The sequence below is a fragment of the Hemiscyllium ocellatum genome, chromosome 7 (genome assembly GCF_020745735.1).
Source record: "Hemiscyllium ocellatum isolate sHemOce1 chromosome 7, sHemOce1.pat.X.cur, whole genome shotgun sequence".
Classification (NCBI taxonomy): domain Eukaryota; kingdom Metazoa; phylum Chordata; class Chondrichthyes; order Orectolobiformes; family Hemiscylliidae; genus Hemiscyllium; species Hemiscyllium ocellatum.
The window spans coordinates 98,811,766-98,832,763 of NC_083407.1; positions in this window are offsets into that span (position 1 = coordinate 98,811,766).

Genomic DNA, 20,998 nt, shown 5'->3' on the forward strand with positions numbered 1-20,998 from the left:
GTACGGAGGCGGCTGTAGGGGCGGGGCGGGGTAGGCGGAGGTAATGTCGACGGCAAGCCAATGACGAGCAAGGTAATTACGATTGAGTTTAAGGTTCACGATCTGAAGCCACAGTTCTCATTGGCCGTAGAAGCCAACGTGGGGACCCTCCCCCTCCCCCCCCTCCCCCCCCCCCCCCCCCCCCCTCCCCCTCCAGTCCGTCCTCGTACAATCAGAAGCCAATATGTGATCATGCTGTGAGGGTCAGTGCGTTCACAAAACTCCAATCAAAAGGCGAAGGCTGCATGGTGTAATAGTAATCATTCAGCATCAGATGCAAACTGGTTATCCTGGTTGTGCCCAAATTGTGTGGTCACTTTCTGCCCAGAGGCAAACCCAGAGAGAATAAAGCACGGTTTCAGTTTTATTTTGATTCTTTTTTTAAGAAAAATTGTGCACGTTGGGTGTGCACGTTTTGAAATGTAAAAGTAAAACTTGTAACCACATGGTATCTTTCACACTCTGCTGGTTCCTCCAAAGTTAATGGTCAACTAAGTATAGTTCAAAGGTACTCACAGGAGTGGACCATTAGTCTGTAATTCCATGATATTTGCTAAGTCCGTAAGAAATAGGAACAGGAGAAGGCTGTTTGGCCCTTTGCGTTGCTCCACAATTTAACAAGATCACGGCTAATTCAGCATTCCTCACATCGCTTTCCAGGCTTTTCCCTGTAGCCTTTGATTTCTCCCACTGATCAAGCATCTATCTCTGTCTTAAATATACACAAGAACTGTACTCCCACAGCCCTGAGAGAAGAAATTCCTCTCCACACAGTCTTAAATTGGTGCCCCTTTATTGTGGTACTGTGCCCTCTGGTCCTTGACTTCACTATGAGGGGAAACATTCTATCAAGTTCCTTAAGAATCCTGGGTTTGAGATAATCTCTCATTCCTCTATTGGCTAATCTGCATTTTATCATAATTGAATTGCTTTTGCTCCTTTACACTCATTCCAAATTCCATATATCTAATTTGTCAGCTTCCACCCCAGCAACCTCTGGATACAATGTCTCATCCTCCACCATTTCCAACACCTACAAATAGACCCTACCACCAGAGATATATTTCTCTCTCTACCCCTATCTGTGTTCCGCAGAAACCATTCCCTCCCCAACTCCCTTGTTAGATCCACACGCTCACCAACTCAACCTCTACTCCCGGCACCCTGATAACACAAGGGAAGTAAAATCTGCGCCCATACCTCCCCCTCACCTTCATGCAAGGCCCCAAAGGATCCTTCCACATCAAACAGAGATTTTCCTGCACATCCACACACGTCATCTACTGTATCCATTGCTCTAGATGTGGTCTCCTCTCATTGGGGAGACAGGATGCCAACTTGCGGAACGTTTCAGAGAACATCTCTGCGAGACGCACTGCACTAAACAACCCCACCGCACTGTGGGCAAACACTTCAACTCCCCCTCCCACTTCGCCAAGTACGTGCAATTCCTGGGCCTCCTCAACCACCAAATTCTAGCCACCCGACACCTGGAGGAAAAACATCTCATTTTCTGCCTTGGGATCCTCCAACCACATGGGATCAATGTCAATTTCACCAGTTATCCCTTTCCCTTTCCCTTCCCCCCACCACCTTCTTCCCAGATCCAACCCTCCAATGCACCACTGCCCTCTTGAATTGTCCCATGTCAATCTTCCTTCCCATCTATCCACTCCAACCTCTGCTCTGACCTATTACCATCATCCCCACCTTTATCTGCATATCACATTCCCAGTTACCGTCCCCCAGCCCTAACCCCCTGCCTGACCAGCTGTGCTTTTCCAGTACCACATGTTTTGACTCTGCCAAGGAATGCCTACCAACTGCAGACATTCATATATATCAAATGCTTTTTAGAATAATTTTGATACCTTGCCCACTATTCTAAGCTTGAGGGATTAAAAAGACAATTGTGAATTTGTCCTCATGTTTAGTCCCTTGCTATTATAATTCTGGTAAATCTGTGATGTAATTCTGAAGTCAATTTTTCTTCCCTTAAGTGATTCATGCAGTTTTTCAGATGGGAATTTGACCAAGGTGCTGCATGGAATTTACAAATTCACTTGTGTATTTCTTAATTTTTCTCCTATCAGCTAGCTTTACATACATGGAAACATGAACTTTTTTTTTCTCCCATCCTGTACCACAGAATGGTTACAGCACAGAGGAGACAATTCAGCCCATCATGTCCATACTGACTCTGTAAAAACTACCCGATTGGTCCTTTATCTTTACTCTGTAGACCTGGAATTTTTCACTTTTCAGATAATTATCCAATTCTATTTAGAAAGCCATGGTTCCACCATGCTTTCAGGTAATGCAGTCTAGATCCTAACCACTTACTGTGTAAAAAGATTTTTCCTCATGTGGCTTCCTTTATCAATCCCCTCAAAATCTTCAGCCCTGCAAAAATGGGAACAGTTTCTCCCTGTCTCCTTTTTTCTGACTCCTCATGATTTTGAAGACCTGTATTTATCCTTTCCTTCTCTAAAGAGAACAGCCCCAGTTTTGCAACGTATCCTTACTGAATTTCTTAGCGCTGGAATCATTCCCTTAAAACATTTATGCTTTCCATCCTTTATAAATTGTGGGCAGAGCTGCACAAAATACTCTAGTTGAGGCTGCACTTTTCATAAGTCGTCTTAAAAGGTTTCAACATAAATTTCTTACTTTTGTCTGTCACTTGTCATTTATGAAGCCCAGGATCCAATATGCCTTATTAACTGCGAACTGAATCTATCCTTCCACCTTTCATGATTTTTGCACAACTACAGGTCTCTCTGTCCCTTCACCCCTTTAGAATTGTGCCTTTGTTTTATGTTTTAACTCCTCATTCTTCTAAACAAAATGTACCAGTTAATCTGTTTCATTCATACTGGTCTTAGGAGAGATTAGAGCAATGGGATTGGCTTTGATTCAACAGTGACTGCACTTATATTTGTGTAGCATCTTTCAAAAGCTCAATCTATCCAAAAATATTTTGCTGCCAATGAAGTGCTTTTGAAGTGTCATCACTGTCATAATTTTTTTTTAAAAGACAGAAAATGTGTTTGCAGTAATCTCTCTCAAAAAAATAAATAAATAAATTTTACTGCTACAGTTCAGGCAGACCACCACTATTCTAACTCCCTTGTTTTCAAATAAAGCCATAAACGTATCCATTTGAGATGGGCAGTTTAACACTATATCTGAAAGACAGCAATTCCCAGCATTGCAATACTACATCATGTTTGTGTTCAGCACGGGTCTTGACGGGATTGTCTTGAAGTCTCCAAGAACAAATGTGAGAAAACTAGGACCATAATCAGGCCATCCGAGAGTGTTTCCTCATTTTCTTTGCACAACTAAGATTAAGTGTGGAGGCTGTGGGCAGCAAGGGGGAAGAAAAACACAGAGAAACAGAGTGGAGTAATTGGTGACAGAAGGTCATTCAATAAAAATCTTCAGAAATACATTCACTCACAGTGGACAACCGTTGGATTCTCCCCTGCTTCCCCAAATCTATCAGACTGTCAGGTAATAGGAGTGGCTGTCACTAAACCAATGTTGACTTGGAGTTATAGTAATATTTTCTGTCTTTTTGGCATAGATTACGGGTCTTCCTAAACTGACTCATGACCCTAGTGGGGGTTGGGAGCTACAAGGCAGCAGCACCTGCTGTGGACCTCAGATGGATTTCTGACAGCAGTGAGGCCCCTTTCGATCCTTACGTTCCTTTTCTATTTGTGGACATAATGTAACAAACGGATCCAGGCCTGGTCGTTGATGCCGTTAAAGAAAAAAAGGTCGCATCTACTTCAGCTGGAAGAGAAATCAAACCCATATTATAGGAGTTCTAGTCATCTGAACTAACTATCCGCCATACAGGACAGGAATAAATACAAAAAATAATACTCAGGATCCTAAAACAAAACTGAAACTAAACCAAATGTTTTAATCATTTAAGTTATTAGCATCCATCTGAAATGAAAACTGTCAAATTTATCTCAATGCACTATGAAGAAGGTAGCACCTAAACATGCATTCGTCAAAATATATAGCTCTCAATACCTCACTTTCCTAAATTAATCAAGTGGCAAATATTGTGATTTTGTTAAATAATTAATATTTACTACCCAATTAGTTTTGCAGCTTATAAAATAACAATCTTCCTAATTTGTAAGAATTTTAACGCCAATGTATTTTGGACTTGTCTTGAGTGCTCATGAATAATAATTCCTCAGTCTTCAATTATGTATACAGAGAGGAAAGATGCATGAGTAATTCAAGTGCTTGAGGCTAAGAGCTGACTGTTTGGACCTGCTGGTAGTGATGAGGGCAGTGGGGGAGGGTATCCTTATGAAACGCACATATTCTGTGGAATTTTCCTAAATATACAGAAACTCCAACCGATTCTTGTTTTAACATCGTTTACAGTTTTCTACCTGAAGGCAAGTATCATCGACAGCCATGACCTCCACTATGGACAAGGCAAGGGGGCAGGTTCCAAATATACCTGAGCCAGAACCAAGATGGAATCCAATGCCATTGGCACCAAGCACCAGCAGAGCAATAAGCTCCCCAATAAGTCAGAGTTACTGTGACAATATGCACCTCTTTAATTCATACCTTGGTGCCGTGTTTAGCGATGATCAGGGCTCCAATTTCCTTTCTAACACTTTATTATTAATTGTCCATCCCCAAAGACAAGCAATAGCCTCCTCATGTGCTGAGTTGAAGGTGGTTGCTATTTAGTCTGTAGAAGGGACACTCCTCGGTAAAGTGTGGCTTTGCTTGTGTCTCTCCACAACTGCATAAGGGATTTGTACTGATGCCCTGTGGTGGTACTTGGCTGCACAAGGACCCCGACGTATCCTGGACCTATCTAATAATAACCACTGTCACCATGGTAGGTCAAAACCTACCATTCAATAGATGAGGTCTGTCACAAAATCTTGTTAGTGACCACTGATTCCCATCCCTTGATCAAAAAGATGCCTGTTGGTAGAACTTGCTCAGGAAAGTAGCTCTATATGGGAAACCTAGGTTGCAGGCAGGGCAGTGGATGGATTGAATGTGTCATCGTGGAGTGAGTAAATGACATGAAGCCTTGCTGGTTTCAAGCATCTTGTGGGACTTTGTTGGTGGGCAATGAGCAAGAAACCAAAGGAGGGATGTAGAGAGGAGCATTTCAATTATGATGTACATTGTTACATTCAACTGAGTGTCAACAGGATAAGTGTGATAACATTTGCCAGAGAAATAATCTGTTGCGGAGTATGACGTGACACATTCTGAGGTCCAGCATTGTGGGCAGCAGCAGTCTCTCCGACTCTTACCACCTGCATTTGGAGTATGTTAGGAAGGATTTTCAGGCTGATATCCAACTGTTCAGCTGCATTATGAACACACCTTCCTCAGTCCTGTAGTGGGACTCAAACCAAAAGTCACTGGTTCAGAGGCAGGAAACACGACAACTTTGCCACAAGACCTCCTGATTTATATTCACCATTCAGTTCATAATAAAACACTGATGGGTGATCACAAATTTGGTGCACTCACTGAGAATGTATCAGTTCTCATGCACTCACCTTGAAGTTGCTCCCCCAATAAAGTTGAAATGGCATTCACTACCTATTTCTAGCCTTCTGAATTCCATCTGTTGACCACAATAAATATCTTCATAAAGCATTTGGTTAGTGAATAAATATATTGTACCTGACCAATTGACCTGTTTTATTTATGGCTGATTGTCACATAAGCTGCACATTCCCAAAGGCATTTGTTTAAAAAGCGATTTGAGTTATTGGTCCAAAATATAACACTTCCAAATAATGTTAGATTAAGCATTTACATATGCCGACTTACACTTAATTGATTAGTAACTCATTGCTATTTATGGACACACAACCAATGTAGCTTGACAGACACTGGAACATAAAATAGTATTAATAGCGATGCATTCCATGAGCAATAACTTAAACTAAATTCTCTGTGAGATAACTTGTTAATTGTGTATCCATTGATCAATTGTATTTTTTGTATGCAGCTGGTGGTTGTAACTAGGGATTAATTTATACTTTTGAGGTAGAAATAGAAGCAGATGAGATATATTTTTGTAAGGTATATCTTGTGGAATAACTGGTTTTCTGTAGTTAAACTGAAATTCCACAAAGGCCAGTATCCCATCACTAAGTCACCTTTTATTTACGCATGCATTGTACGTGACACTGACCCAGCTACCTCAGAGCCGGCACCTAGAGTGAGCAGAGCCCCTGACACTCCTGTCTATATCTGTCAGCAAGGTTTGGGGCTGTTAACCTGGTCCAATCAAAGTACTCATATTCTGTGAGGTCCATCTGGCTGACCTTGTTCCAATCACTACATCTCTACTCCATACGTCCATTCTTTTTTCTGCACCTTCTCCTGGGTGTTTTTGCATCATGTCCGGTTCCTCCCACTCTTCCTCAGATACTGGTGACATGTGTTGGACCATAACCCACCTATTGCACCAAGAGCATCTCGAAAGAATTTTATCTTCTTCAAGCAGTAATGCAGGCGAGGCTACAACATCCACCATGTCCATCTCATCCTCAGAGGATTCTTTGACACAAGGTAGAGTGGGAGAACTCACAGCTTATAACAATTTCACTGTTCTGTGGGGCCAGGTATGTTTTGCTCCTGCCCCTTTTGCAAGGTTGAAGCTATCATGTGGTCCACGTGCTTGTTCAGGACCAACTCTCCCACCTGAATTTTGTACATCATGGGATGTGATCTCACATCAACCATGTCTCTTACCTATGCAGGTTCATTCCTATGGCTTCGACACCAAACTTCGTTCCTTGAAGTAAACTGTCTCTTTTGCTTAGAAGTGTGTGGCATTGGCATTCCTGATATCATTTCATCCTCAGGTCCAGGAAAATCAAATTTAAACTGGAGCAGAGTCTTTCCCCATTAGCAAATCTGCTGGAACTATCTCTGTAATTACAGGAGGGGTGGTCCTATAATCAAACAGGAACTGAGACGGTTTGGTATCAAGTGAAGCTGTAAGTTGTTTCTTTAAGTCTGCCTTCAAAGTTTTAACTGCCGTTTCCATCAGACCATTGGAGGATGGATGGTATGGAGTTGTCCTTACATGTCAAATGCCATTTAACTTTAGGAAATACTTGAATTTCCTGCTGGTAAATGGTGGCCTGTTATCGGTGACCAACATCTCCAGGAGTTTGTGTATTGTAAAAGATGTTCACAGCTTCTCAGTCATCCCCAGGTTTGATGACTGAACTCCACGCACATCAAGTCACTTTGATTGGATGTCCACAATGACTATGAACATAGAGCCCAAGAAAGGACCAGCATTCTCCATGTAACTGAGTCCAGTGTTTACCCTGCCATTCCCACAAATGTGGAGGAGGTGCTGGTGATAATGTTTATCCTGTTGGCACTCTGGGAACTGCCCCACCAATGCAGCTATGTCTGGCAGCAACATTTACTTGGGGCGATCATTCTTGCTTCCCCCTATGCCAGCCTGTATGGTGATCTGGTCTCACTAGGTCAAAAAAGGTTTCAATCCTGTTTGTGATGGTACTTTTGTTTCCCTCATCACCACTAGCTGTTTTAGTTTTGCCAGGATGGAATTTTCTTGTGTCCACAATCTGATATTGTCAGTGGTAACAGGAAGGGTGTCCAGAAAGTTTAAAACCAAAATGGACACTTCTAGTGGTGATCCCATTGTGGTAGATCACGAGTTGGAGATTGCTCAATGTGCCCGCATTTGCCACTTGACCTCTTGGATGGTGATCCAACTTGCAATTATACGCATAAAAATGCACATTGAATTAGAGCCTACCACTGAATTCGACCTTCGAGCTCTGAAGGTCATGATCTTGTCAGCTTTAAGTAGTCCTAGTAGGGCTTTATGGTCCATTACTATTACAAATTTACGTCCACAAAGGTGTTCGTGGAACTTTCTCACACGAAAGATGACTGCTAAACCTTCCTTCTCTATCTGGGCATATTTGTGATCAGTGTTTGCCAAGGTCTGGGAAGCATACACTATCAGGCGTTCATCTCCACTGGGCCATTGGTGAGCCAATGCTACCCCAATACCGTACAGGGAGGCATCACGTCAGCACCACATCTTGCTTAGGATCGTAGCGTGCCAGCACCTTAGTTGACAATAGCTGCTTCTTCAGTTTCCTATAAGCTCCTATAAGACCATTCCTAAGGCTGCCCCTTTTTAAATAGCAAATGTCAGGGTGACAGTGGAGGCCAGTGAAGTTATGTATGAATTTTCCATAATAATTCACCAACCCAAGGAAAGAACTCAGGTCTGGTACAGACCTGGGGGCCAATGCACCTTTGATCACCCTCCCTTTATCTTCCAACTGGTGTTGTCTTGTCGACTCTTTAGCCCAAGTAGGTTACTTGGTGTGCCAGGAACACACATTTTTCCTTCCTAAGGTTTAATACCTTCCTTGCAGAAATGTTTAAGCATTATATCCAAGTTCTCCAAATGCTAGCGAAGTTTGAGAAGATTTGTAGCTCAGGTTGAGGTTCTGGATATAAGTTTGCTCTCTGAGCTAGAAAGTTCATTTTCAGTTGTTTCATTACCATACTAGGTAACATAATCAGTGAGCCTCCGGTGAAGCTCTAAACACTGTTTATTGGTTATTGGCACATCATCCTGATAAATGCAAACCTGAGGTAGATCTTGTAAAATGTTCTCCATTGTCTCATATATTGGTACAAACTCTTATAGGTATTAATTGTACCATATTTCTGGAAATTCTCATCTACCCACATTTGCAAGTATCCAGCTTTATAAAGGACAGCGTCCCTGTCTGTTTTAGCGTATAAGTCCTCCATGCGAAGAATTGGGTATTTATGCAGCTATGAAAAGGAGTTTACCATTATTCTGAAATCCCCAAAAGATTAGACTTCACAATCGATACGACCAATGCTGGCCATACTGCAAACTGTCCTGGTTTATTCACTTTCCAGCTTCCTGATTTCTATCCCTACTTTTGCACGTTAAACAAATGGCACTGGATGGGCCTTGCAGAATAAAGGAATTGCTTCTTGGTCAATTTAAAAGATGGTCTTGGCCCCTTTGATAGTCCCCCTAGTCATCCCTGAAAAATTTCCAGGTATTTGTCAAGCAAATCAAGTCAAATCATTCAACCCATCAAGCTTGGGCCGAAGCCTTTTGCTACGATCAATGATAACTGAACTAGCTGCTTCTCATAAAAGACCAGAACCAAAGTTGTACTCTTAATCTGTATGGGTTTTGCAGTGTAGATTCTCAGCCTGGTCGAGGTCTTACAAAAATGTAAGGATTGGAATCCAGAGTGAATTTTGGTAAAGACTTCTTCCACAATCACTGAGTAGACCAGCAAGAGGCTGGAAGAACACAGCAAGCCAGGCAGCATCAGGAGGTAGAGAAGTCAATGTTTTGGGTGTAATCCTTCTTCAGGACTGGGGGTGGGAGTGGGGGGAGCTGAAGATAAAGCGGGTAGCCGCGACAGGGTGGTGAAGTGGGGATAGGTGAAGATAGGTACAACCTGATGGTCAATGGGAGGAATGAATCCGGTTGGTGGGAAGTGAGGGGGACGGGCATTAAAAAAGAAGTTATTTGAAATTGGAGAACTATAGGCTGCCCAGGCGGAAGATGAGGTGTTGTTCCTCCAAGTTGCAGTGTGGATCATTGTGGCATTGAAGGAGGCCAAGAATGGTCCTGTCAGAAAGGGAGTGGGTAGCGGAATTAAAATGGGCAGTGACTGGGAGGTCTGGTCAGCCCAGCCATGCTGGTGTTAATCTCCAGTAGAATTGTGTGACCATTCAACCAGACATCTATTTTGATTGGTTATAATCTGGTGATTGCAAAGCAATTTAACAGTTACAAGCCAGATGTAGATAGACTTTCCAGAGTGTGCATTCTCCTGGATACCAGCCTATGAGTTCTTTTCTCAATTAAGGCCAAGTGGGATACATTTGCTGTCTTGAGCCTACACATTGGCAGCAACCACAATGGCCTATCAGCCTGGTTCCTCGAGAAAATGTTAACCCTTTGGCCGAGATCTGGTTTTGTTTTGGGGTTTTGCTGTGGCCCGACTTAGAGTCATAGCCTAAACTAATCTAGTCCCATTTGCCAGCACTTAACCAATAACCCACTAAACTTTTCCTGTTCATACATCCATCCAGATGCCTTTGAAATGTTGTAATTGAACCAGCCTCAATGACTTCCTCTGGCGGCTCATTCCATACATGTATCACCCTCTGTGTGAAAAAGTTGCCCCTTTATACTTTTTCCTTCTCACCTAAATCTATGCCCTCTAGTTTAGGACTTCCCACCCCAGGAAAGGGATCTTGTATATTTATCCTATCCATGCCCCTCATGATATTGTAAACTTCTATAAAGTCACCCCTCAGCCTTTCATTCTCCAAGGGAAAACAGCCCCAGGCTATTCAGCTTCTTTCTATAACTCTAATCCACCAAACCAAACAACATCCTTGTAAATCTTTTCTGAACTTTTTCAAGTTTCACAACATCCTTCCGATAGAAAGGAGACAAGATTGCACACAATATTCCAAAAGTCCCTCTGTTCACGAAATGCTCTGAGTGAGGCTATGCAATTGCCTTTACTCAAGTGGTGTTCCCTAAGTTCAGTTGGCCTGCCAAGGGTATCCACTTCCATCTGAATACATTGTAACTCATAGGCTCCACCTGTCCAATTTTCTCCTGACAAAGCCAGCAGTAGTGCCTGTTTGAAATCCGGCTAGGCTTCAGCCAGTAGGTGCTTTTGCACGGTTACATCACTAATCCCTCGTGCCAGACAGTCTCTTATAGCATCTCATTCAGTGTTACCCCAAAATCACATACCTCTGCCAGTCATCTTTATTTCATCAAAAATCCCGATATGGGTTTCCCTTGTCCTCAATCTGCTGAGTAAAAACCAATAGCATATCAGAATTAGAGGAGGCTTGGGGCCGTAACTAAGTCCTTAACTAAATCTGTGAACTCTTGAGAGGTTTTTGTATCTTGTGCCTCAGGAAATGTTAGGCTCCTAATAACCGACAAAGCTCCAGGTCCGCAAACTATGTGGAGAATTACTCGTTGCTTTTCATCTGCCCCAGTGTCATTTTCCTGGAAAACAAAATGCATTCTTTCCCCGTACTGGACCCAGTCATTGACAGCAAAATTGAATGAGTCAAATAACAGAATAACAGCATGATGCCAGAAATGCTTACCCCAATTCAAAAACGACTGTTGCGAGTGAATCTCCTCAAGGCCATGTTTTTCTCCCAACACCACTGAAATAAATCCACAAAGGCCAGTAATCTGTCACCAAGTCACCCTTTATTTACATGTGCATAGTACACGACACCAACCCAGGTAGCTCAGAGTCAACTTCTTGAGTGAAGAAAACCTCTGGCACTCCTGTTTATATCTGTCAGCCAGGGCTCCCTGATTGGGGCTGTTACTCTGGTCCAATCAGGGAATTCAAATTCTATGAGGTCCACTTGGCTAACCTTGTCCCAATCACTATAATAAATTGGCTTCACAAGATTAGTTGAAGATTGGAAGCGAAGCAACATTTTTCAGACACCTAACAAGTCTCTTAGGGGCCGTTGTGGAAAATGACAGAAATTAATTATAATTTATTGAGTTAGATTACCCTCCGATGTTCTCAGAGTCTGAACCACATGACTAGCGGAAGAAAGAAACGAATATGTGCATACAGGTTTCATCTCTTCAAAGAGAAAACATGACATGGCTTGGGAAATTTGCTTCTTCCAAGAAAATAGGTTGTTTTTTGAGATGGATGCCTGTTAGATAGTGATGTAGGTTTGATTCTTTTATTAGTGTTCATGGATGAGATCCACAAGAACTGTTAAATGCTTCTGAGACATGCCAGATTTTGACATCCATGGGACATGGATGCTGCTGGCTAGCCCATTCCTACTTGACCTTGAGAAGACACTAGTGAGCTTCAGAGCTGTTGGGGCACCTGCATTCCTGTTAGGGTGAGTTCCTGGACTTTACCCCAGTAATAGCAAGAAATAGTCATATACTTCCTTGTCAAAATGGCTGGATAGGCTGAGATTTCTTTCACTGGAGCATAGGAAGTTGAGTGGTGATCTTATAGAGGTTTATAAAATCATGAGGTGTAGAGATGGGTCAAACGGCAGGTGTCCTTTCCCTAGGATTGGGGACTTCAAGTCTAGGGAGCATATTTTCAAAGTGAGAAGAGAAAGATTTAAAAAAGACATAAGGGGAAACCTGTTTACATACAGTTCATGTGTGGAATTAACTTTCAGATGAAGTATTAGATGTGGATACAGTTACAATGCTTAAAAGTCATTTGGGAAGTTCATGAATAAGAAATGTTTGGAAGGACATGGCACTCAGGCAGATGGGACTAGGTTAGTTTGGGATTATCATCAGCATGGACTGGTTGGACTGAAGGGTCTGTTTCCATACTGTATGACTCTATGACTATATCGATGAGTACACTCATAATGTATACCATATTCTGTAAAGAGGTTGAGGATTTAGAAGGTGCTGCCAAATGAGCCTTGATGAGTTGTTGCATTGTATCTTGTAGATGATAAACAGTGCTGCCATTATGCATCAGCAGTGGGAGAGTGCATGTTGAAGGTACTGAATGGAATGCCAGACAAGCGGGATGCTTTCTCTTAGTTGGTGTTGAACCTCTTGAACATTGATTTTGTGTAGCACCAGTCCAGGCAAGTGGAGAGTATTCCTTCACACTCATGATTTCTGCCTTGTAGATGGTAGACAGGCCTAAATGAGCCAGGAGATGTTACCTATTGCAGAATTCCCAACATCAGACCTGCTGTTATAGCCAATCCAGTTTCTGATCAATTGTAAACCCCAGGATGTAGATAGTGGAGAATTCAGTGATTATAATGCCATTGAATGCCAAAGGAAAGTGGTTAAATTCTCCAGAGTGTGGTGTAATGTTACTTGCCACTTGTCAGCTCAAGCAAACAATGGAATTTGCCAATGACAGATTTTAAGATGTGTGACAACATTTATGCTGTGGTAATTAAAGCTGTGCTACAAATCTTTTCAGCAATGGGCTTTGTGGAGAGACTCAAGCAGTGATCAATTATTGGGTAATCAACTGAAACGTTATAGAGTGCAAGTTGGCAACTATTTTTCACACCAGAAATTTGGTACAGATGGTTGGAAGATGAAGTACCTATCAGTTAGATTTATAGAATCCCTACAGTGTGAAAGCAGGGCATTCAGCCATCAAGTCCACACCAATCTTCTGAAAAGCATCCCACCCAGACTGACTCCCCAACCTTGCATTTCCCATGGCTAATCCACGTGGCCTGTACATCCCTGGACACTATGGGCCATTAATCACGGCCAATCCACCTCATCTGCATATGATTGTAATTTTGGAAGGAAACTGGAGCACTCGGAGGAAACACACACAGACATGAAGAAAATATGAAAACTCTACACAGTCACCCAAGGGTGGAATTGAACCAAAGCCCCTGGCACTGTGAGGCAGTACTGAGCCACCGTGCCACCCTGTTGGCTAAAATTCCAAATTACCTTCAGTATTGTGTGATAGACCTCAAGAAAGTGCTATAATTAATTCCATACTTCCTGCACATTTTAATATTTACATGAGAGACAGATATTAGTCAAGACTGACACATCTAAGAAAATTCAAAATGACTGAGCCTTGACAAAAGAACATTTGAGGCAGAATTTCCAGAAATTTGGTGTATTATAAAAGAGAAGTCACAGCAAATGGAAAGACGGAGGTAAGATAATGTGTCTTGCTGGAACTCTGAAACATTGCACTCAAACTGCTAAGGTCTGTTCAGCATGGCTTGGAATGAATTCTAAAATTTCATTTTGGAGTAACTGAAAGACGTAAAGAGAGCATCTTGTATCTAAAATGTTCCTATGTTCTATGACAAGAATTCTGAGGAACTGAATATATTGGATCAACAGCTGAGTAATAGTAATGTGGGTAATCGTAACACAAAAGACAAACCTTTATATGTGCGGACAAAAGTAGGCCATTCAGCCCTTCAAGTCTGCTCTGCTATTCAATGAGATCATGGTTGAATAGATAATCTTCAACTCTATTTTCCGGTCTCATCCCCATAATCCTTGATTTTGTAATTGATTAAAAATCTGTCAATCTCAGCCAGTAATTCTTTCTGCAGTAAAGAATTTCACAGATTCACTATCCTATAAGCTAATAAATTTCTATTTCTGTCCTAAATGGGTAACTCCTTACTCATAGACATTGTTCACTGGTACTAGACTCTCCCACTGGTGAAGCAATGTCTAGCATACACCCTTGAAGTCCTCAAGAATCTTATATGTCTTTATAAAATCTCCTCTCATTGTTCTAAACACCAATGAATGCAGGTCCGGCCTACTTATTCTCATAAGAAAATCCCTCCATACCCAGGATCAGTCTAGTGAACTTTCTCTGGGTAGCCTTCAATTTCAATATAAATTTCCTTAGATAAGGGAACCTCAGCTGTACATATTCTAGGTGTGGTCTAACTTGTGCCTTGTATGGTATTAGCAAGACTTCCCTATTGTCATACTTCATTCCTTTTGAACTGAAGGCCCAACATTCCATTTGCATTCTGAAGATGGGTCGCTGGACCTGAAACATAAACCCTGTTTTCTCTCCAGAGATGCTGCTAGATCTGCTGAGTTTCTCCAGCAATTTCTGATTTTATTTCAGATTTCCAACATCCACGGCTGTTTGTTTTATTCCATTTGGCTTCCTGCTGAACTTGGGATGCTAATTTTATTTTATTCATGTTTGAGGACCCAAATTCCTCTGTGCTGCAGTTTCCCACAGTCTTGCTTCACTTAATGATATTCACCTTCTCTATTCCTGCCAAAGTGTATGACCTCACATTTTCCCTCATCATATTCCATATGCTGTGTTTTCGTCCATTCACTCAATCCGTTTATGTCCCACTGGAGACTGTTTGTGTCATCCTTACCTCCAACATGCATACAGAGCAGGATATGTCATCATTTGTAGCTTTATTATTCTCTGAAGGCTTAATTCTAGGTAGATGATAAAAGTTCAAATGAGGATTCAAGCTTTACATCAGGACTTGAACACGTACAATGGGCCATCATTCTAGTACAATACTGAGGGAGTTCTGTGTTCGAGGAGGCAGAAGCCTCAGAAAAGACAGAAAGCAAGGGGTCAGACACAATTTCATGATAATGTCCGCCTTGAATTAGAAGGTTGTAGCTTCAAGTTCATCCAACAAAAGGAGGATAGTGAGAGAAACAAAGGAGGTGCATGAGAGCCCTTTTTTTAAAGAGACCCATTGATGTATACTCTCTGCTTTCTGCCGGTCAATCTCCTGTTATGTCAGTCAACTTGTTTGGATGTGTTATGACACACCTCAGAGCAAGTGGGACTTGAATCCAAACTTCCTAGCTGAGGGATAGGGACACTACCACTGTGCCACAAGATCCTAGCTCTTTGTTTACTCATTTGTCAGTTAAGGGATGTTACCGGTTTGGACTGGCTGCTTCAGTTGTCTCTGTGACAGTCAACCATGCATCAAAACAAATTAATTGCTTGTTGTCTGATATTTTGTCAGCAATCATATAAAAACTGAAACACAAGGGTTTTCTTTTACAAGCATCTACACCAGCTACTCTTAATAGGAATACAGACATTGCAAGTCATAATCCCAACGATGAATTCAATGAAAATCTTGAACATTTCTTTTTGAAAAAATAACCAAAATGAAAACAAATTGCGGTATTAAAAGGGGTGAAACCTAAGTTTTAGTTTAGCCCTGAGAGTTTAAACATAGAAACATAGAAAATTGGTATTGGAGTAGGCCATTCAGCCCTTCGAGCCTGCACCAGCGTTCAATATGATCATTACTGATCATGCAATTTCAGTATCCCATTCCTGCTTTCTGTCCAATCCCCTTGATCGCTTTGATCACAAGGACCATGTCCAGCTCCTTCTTGAATATATCTAATGAACTGGCCTCAACAGCTTTCTGTGGGAGAGAATTCCACAGGTTCACAACTCTCTGAGTGAGGAAGATCTTCCTTATCTCAGTCCTGAATGGTTTACCCCTTAGTCTTAGACTGTGACCCCAAGTTCTGGATTTCCCCAACATTGGGAACATTCTTCCCACATCTAGCCTGTCCAGTTTCATCAGGATTTTATATGTTTCAATGAGATCCTCCCTCCTCATTCTTCTAAATTCTAATAAGCACAGGCCCAGTCAATCCAATCTTTCTTCATGACTGTTCTGCCATACTGGGAATCAGAATGAAAACTATCTGCCAATGCACACAGAAACAAAATTAAGATGCATGTAACAAACACACTAAAGTGGTACTCCCTTATGTTTTATAAAGAAATGTATTTTAAGTAACTGTATTTATTTATTTACCTGTCTATATGCTGAAATAATATCCAGATATCAATCAAACATACTTGTTCAGCTGTCTCTTGAGAGGTCACTGTCAAAATTTGTTCCAAATTCTTTCAGTGGCGATGAATTGCTATATCCACAAAAACGTAATTTCTGACTCACCTTCAGCAATACCAAGGACCTACTAATTTATAATCGGAAATATTTTGCACTTGAAATAGTAAATGTTTCACATCTGCTTGGTTATCACAATTAAAGACTGTGTTATTTTGTCAGACTGTGTATCACAATTTTGTCACATCTGGCTAATGATTGGAAATCTTTACTGAAAAGGAAAAGTTTTGTCAAAACATTTAGTGTATTTATCAAGACATTTGCAATTTAAAGGGTGAACAACATTTTTATATATATAAATGTATAAGAAGAGAGTGCTGATTGGTTAGAAAATGGACTCTTATGGTTAGAGGCATTGTCATAGAGAATGTACCAGTAGGTGATGACGGACAGTTAACTGCCAAGTTTATTTAAATTTAATCCAGAATCTATTGGACAAACCTTAACCTGATGAATAAACTAGAGAATGGCAATTGCCTTTTTTAAAGTCCATTCATAGAATGTGGCATTGCTGGCTAGGTAACATTTATTGTCTATCCTTAAGTGTCATGGAGATGACTTTTTTAAAGTTATGACAGGTGCAGTAAGACCATAAGGTATAGGAATAGTATTAGACCATTTGGCCTACCGAATCTGCTCCACCATTCAATCAAGGCTGATATCTTTCTCCACCCATTCTCCTGCCTTCTCTCTGTAACCTTTGATCCCTTTACTAATCAAGAACCTATTTATTTCTGTCTTAAACACACTCAATGACTTGGTACTCACAGCCATCTGCAGCAATGGGTTCCACAGATTCAACACCTTCTGGCTGAAGAAATTCCTCCACTTCTCAGTTCTAAAGGGTCATCCCTTCACTTTGAGACTTTGAGGCTCTTGAGTCCTAGTCTTTTCTACTTCCACTCCATCCATGCCTCTCAATATTCTTTAGGTTTCAATGAGACCTCCCCATCCTTCTAAACTATATTGAGTACAGACCCAGAGTCTTCAGCAGCTCCTCATACGACAAACTCTTCATTTCTAGAATCATTCTTCTGAACTTTCTCTAAACCCCCTCCTTCCTCAGATGCAGGGTCTAAATCTGCTCATAATATTCCAAAAATGGGCTGACTAGAATCTTATACAGCCTCAGCAGTACATCCCCATTCCTTACTCTAGTGCTGTTGAAATGTTTGCTAATATTCACCTTTCTAATTGCCAACTAAACCTGCATGTTAATCTGAAGAGAATCCTGAACTGGGACTCATAAGTCCCTTTGTATTCTGACTTCAGAAGCCTTTCCCCATTTAGACAAGGTGTTTACATTTTCTTTCTGAATGCAAAGAACAGGGCCCTGTGTTCCTATGCAGTTCCAAGTACACACAAGTGTACCACAATTTGAGCCCAACAAACAATGTCAAATTGGTCATCAGCATATTTCCAAGTCCACCTGTGATTATTTGGCAGATGCTGTCCAGTAACAAAATCACGTCTGAGTTTGGATACTATGTTTTGGGTTTTACAATCACAAATTGGTTGAGATATTATTAATACCTTGGCTATTGTCAATAGCAAAAGTGGCATGCTGTTGATACACTGCACCATGCCTTGGGATGAATAGCCTAGCATCTTGTATCACATTGCTACTGGAAATTCAGATGCCAAAATACCACTGAAGAAAGTTAGCATTCTTTACCCAATTATATTCTAAATCAAATACCCTTACTTCCTGCTTCCAATTCTTTTTTAACTAACAAAGGTATTCAAAGAGATTGAGGAAGACATGCTAATTGTGGATAGTTATCTCCTGACTGTCTCATGGCAAAATCCAAGAGCTTGTTCTCTACTCCTTAGAAATTCTGAGAGTTGCTGGTACAGCTGAGAAATCTTTTTGAACTGCTAACTGATTTGTCATTCAGACTTTCCAACATTAGGTATTGCTGTGTCTCACAGTTCTGTTTCTCTATGTAGAACTATAGGTTTTTTTTTGCTTTCAATTTATTCAGCTATTATTAGGACTCAGATGAGGAGGAATTTATTCATGTAGGGTGATGAATCGTTGGAATTTTCTACTCCAGAGGACTGTGGACGCTCAGAAATTGAAGTAGAATCAAGACTGAAATTGATGATAGATTTCTACATGTTAAAAACATCAAAGGATGTGGGGACAGTGCAGGAAAGTGTGTAGAAGTAGATCAGCTGAAGGTGGTGCAGGCTCAAGGTTCTGGGAGATGTTGCCGAACAGAGACCTTAGGACACAGGTTCATAATTCCTTGAGAGTGGAGTCGCATGTAGATAGGATAGTGAAGAGGGCTTTTGGTATGCTTTCCTTTATTGGTCAGTGCATTGAGTGTAGGAGTTGGGAGGTCATGTTGTGGCTATACAGGACATTGGTTGGGCTACTTTTGGACTACTCCGTTCAATTCTGGTCTCCCTGCTATAGGAAAGATGTTGTTAAATTTGAAAGAGTTTGGAAAAGTTATGCAAGGATGTTGTCAGGATTGGAGAGTTTGAGCTATAGGGAGAGGCTGAACAGGCTTCAAATTTTCTTTGAAGCTTCAGAGGCTGAGGGGTGACCTTATACAGGTTTATAAAATCATGAGCATGGATAGGGTAAAAAGACGAGTGTGTGGGAGTCCAAAACTAGAGGACATAAGTTAAAAGAGATCTAAGGGGCAACATTTTCATGTAGAAAGTGGTGTGTGTATGGAATGAGCTGCCAGATGAAATATTGGAGGCTTGTAAAATAACAACATTTAAAAGGCATCTGGATGGGTATATGAATAGGAAAGGGTATAGAGGGATATGGGCCAAATGCTGGCAAATGGGACTAGACTAATTTTGCATATCTGGTTGACATGGACAAATTGGATTGAAAGATCTATTTCCATGCTGTATATCTCTATGAGTCTATGACTCAATGTCCTAACCTTGCTCGATGTTTTACGTTCTTATATTTTACTTTCAAGGAATGAGGAAAACTTATTCAACATATGACCTCTAAAGGGACAAAGATTCCTGTAAAGCTTTCCCATCTTGGTTGACAATTGTATAAACTGTTGTACTAAAAGAGAGGCAACCTTTGTTATGCATTATTACAAATGCAATCTGTAAGTTTGCTAGAAATCTGAAATATAAACAGAAGCTGCTGGAGGTACTCAGCAGGTCAGGCAGTACCTGTAGAGAGAACATTACAGTTCAATGGTTTTTCATTTGGGCCTGTTGTTTGTTAATAGATGAAGGTGCCTTATTATACTCGGAGTTATGAACATTAATAACTTACACTTAGATACTGCATTAACAGAGAAAAACATCTCTAGGCACTTAGTAGATTGTTCAGTCAAAAATGAATACATGAATAAGAAAATTAAAAATCACAAAACACCAGGTTACAGTCCAATAGGTTTATTTGGAAGCACTAGCTTACGGAGCGCTGCTCCTTTGTCACGTGGTTGTGGAGTATAAGATCATATGGCACAGAATTTACAGCAAACATTTACTGTGTGATGCAACTTAAATTATATATTGAAAACGATCTGGATTATTTGTTAAGTCTCTCATCTTTTAGAATGACGATGTTCACTTTAGTTCTTTCATATGTAAATCCCAGAAGCTTTTTTAAAGTTACATTCTCAAGTGAACTTTAACAATAAGTGCCATGTCAGCCCAGATAATGCATTAAACGTGTGAGGTGCCCTGTGTGAGGCTGTCTGTGTCCCAATGTTCAGACTGATTCTAATCATAAAAAAAAGGGTTTTACAGAATCTTACATGGATTCATGCAGTTTTTGAACAGAATAAAATGTAATTCTGCAAGTACAAATTCACCCCGCTAACTTATTTGTGTACGCGCATGTGGGCCTGTGTATGAGGAAATGGGGTATGAGTGTCTGAGAGAGAGTGTGTGTATGTGTATGTGTGTGAGAGTGAGTGGAAAGGGGTGTAAGGTGTGTGTGTGTGTGTGTGTGTGTGTGTGTGTGTGTGTGTGTGTGTGTGTGTGTGTGTGTGTGTGTGTGTGCACTCACCATGTATGTGGCAGGTACTCGTGTGACACTGTTAAAGTTGTCTATCTCAGATGCTGTAGGCAAGGCTGCTCTGAGGCATGGTACATTGGTGAGACGAAGCAGAGGCTACAGCAATGGATAAATGGACACCGCACAACAATTGCCAGGCAGGCATGTTCCCTTCCAGTCGGAGGACACTTCAGCGGTCCAGGACATTCGACCTCAGACCTTCAGGTGACCGTCCTCCAAGGCGGACTTCGGGGCCAGGGAACAATGCCAAGTGGTAAAAACAATGACTGCAGATGCTGGAAACCAGATTCTGGATCAGTGGTGCTGGAAGAGCATAGCAGTTCAGGCAGCATCCAACGAGCCTGAACTGCTGTGCTCTTCCAGCACCACTGATCCAGAACAATGCCAAGTGGCTGAGCAGAGGCTGAAAACCAAGTT